The sequence below is a fragment of the Neophocaena asiaeorientalis genome, unplaced genomic scaffold (assembly GCF_003031525.2).
Source record: "Neophocaena asiaeorientalis asiaeorientalis breed wild unplaced genomic scaffold, Neophocaena_asiaeorientalis_V1.1 scaffold342, whole genome shotgun sequence".
Classification (NCBI taxonomy): domain Eukaryota; kingdom Metazoa; phylum Chordata; class Mammalia; order Artiodactyla; family Phocoenidae; genus Neophocaena; species Neophocaena asiaeorientalis.
Window position 1 is genome coordinate 1,220,382 of NW_020174037.1, and position 2,506 is coordinate 1,222,887.

Here is a 2,506-nt window from a genome sequence, read left to right on the forward strand (position 1 = left end):
GGCAATTCCCAGAGTTCATATAATTTTACCCCTAGAGGCAGTATTTGAATACTGAGTGGCTGAGAATTTTCCAAAACCAATAAAAGATACCATCCACAGAGATTCAAAAATTTCTACCATTCTGAAGCAGGATAAACAAAAAGAAATCCACATCTGAACACTTTGTACAGAAGTTACAGAAGATAAAGACAAAGACAAACCCTGAAAAGCAACCCAGGGATTACATAACTTTCTCAAAGCCATATAGCCTCCTTTAGTTCTAAATTCAGCATCTTTCCTCAATACTACCTTAAGCTTCTATACTCTAAGCCCCTTGCTCAGTCACCATTCAGAGAGTTGATACGTTACATCCTCCTTCGGCACTGGGACCAGAAGAACAAATACCCAGTCTTTACTGGTCTGTTTTTATTTAAGGATTAAGACTAGGCAGAGATTTTAGAGCTCAATGACTTTCTGTCTTCATTTATAGAAGAGAAAAGGGAGTCTACAGTGAAGAAATACACTGAGGATCCCGCAGCTAACACATTATGCCTGGATATCCAGGAAGCTTATGCTTGTAATGAAAACTGCTAACCATGTCCAAAACTTCTGGAGAGAGCTTAGCTATGAGGAAGAAGTTTTTAAAAGATGGGAAAAAATTATTCCATCTGTTTGGAGAAAGTTAGGCTGTGTAAATATTTCTTTCTTTAATTTCTTAATGAGAGAAAGGAATTGGATGTCTTTTTAAAAAAACAGTTGACACTGTAGAAAAAAAAAAGGAACAAGCTTGATTTGATGCAAAAGCCATGAGATAACTGGCCCAAAGAAAGTGTGGAGGAAAGAAAAATCCTGGGAACTAGAAAGTAAATGGGTAACTGGGTACTATTTGGGGTGGAGTGGGTGTGAAACTATGTACCTCAGATTGGGACTTGAACCCGGCCAAAGCCCACGGTCTTCCAACTGAGATCACACATCTGGTTTCAGGACTTAATGAAGCTCAGGTTCTTGATGTCTCATCGAAGAAAGAATTCAGTGAGAGACAAAGTGATAGGTAAGAAGTGGATTTGTTTAGAGAGAAACACACTCCACAAACAGAGTGTGGGCCATCTCAGAAGGTGAGAAAGGCATGAGGGTATGGGGTTGTCAGGTTTTATAGGGATGGGTAATTTCATAGGCTAATGAGTGGGGTAGTATTCCAGCTATTTCAGGAAGGGGTGGGGATTTCCAGGAATTGGGCCACCGCCCACTTTTTGATCCTTATGGTCCGTCTAAGAACTGTCATGGCACCTGTGGGTGTGTCATTTAGCTTGCCGATGTGTTACAGTGAGCATATACTGAGGCTCAAGGTCTAGTGGAAGTTGACTTGTCCACCATCTTGGACCCGCTTTGTTCTAATCAGCTTATGTCATGTCCTTGGGCTATGTCATTCTTTCAGAGGTTGTGCCCTGCCCCCTTCCCACCTGTTTCATTGGTGGGCACATATTACTTAAATGAGGATTACTATGTATGAAGAAAGCATTTTAGAAAGCATAAATCATTATTTAGCCTTGCAGTAAATAAATAAAATTATAAAAAAATAAAAAGCAGTCAAAGAAGTAAATGAATGCCATCCCCCTGGGAAGGTTAGGAGCAATAAAGAATTGGTAGAATAAAAGCCACTAACAGCTGAGGATTAAAGGAGATGTGAGGGAAGACAACAAAGTGACATTTAATTCCAGCCTAGTACAGATGTTGTTGGAAAGTGTGAGCTGTACAGAACATGTTAATCAAACTTGGTATAAAAGATCAGGATTCAATGATTGATCAGTTGAAAATTCACCAAAAATTTATCAGCATTTTCTAAAGCAACATTTTTTCAACTTTTTGGAAGTTACATTCTTATTATAGAAATTTCAGAAAATATTGAAATATATGTACAATAAAATAAGAATCACCAATAGTTCAGTAACAAAGAAATAACCATTGGTGACATATTATTGTTTCCTTCTCATCTTTCTCCCATGTACATAAATATGTGTTTTTACAGGTATCACTCTGATAAATGTCCTCACTCATAAATCTTTGAAAACAATTTTGTTTCTTTCATTTGAATGAATCCCTAGAAGAGAGGTTATAAAGGTATAAAATAACAGAGTTGTTAAGAGATTGGGCTTTTAGTCAAACAGATCTGTATTTGAATCCCAGTTTTGCCACTTATGAGCTTGGGCTTGTAACCTTGGGCTACTTGTATAACTTCACTTCTCTAGGTCTCAACTATCGCTTCTGTTAGAAAGGAAAAAGAAAAAGAAAGGAAAGAAAAGAAAAGAAAGAAGGAAATTTGAAAAAACAAAAAAAAAAGTGAAAAATGAATCTACTGCCTAAATTCATAGTAAGGATTAGAATAATGGAATGAATGTACAGCTCCTGGGATACAGTAAGGGAATCAATAAACGATTGTTATTGTTGTATAACATGACTACAGGGGATTTTATTGCTTTTTGTGTACTTTAAAAATACTTTTGTATATTTTCTAAATTAAAATGCATCT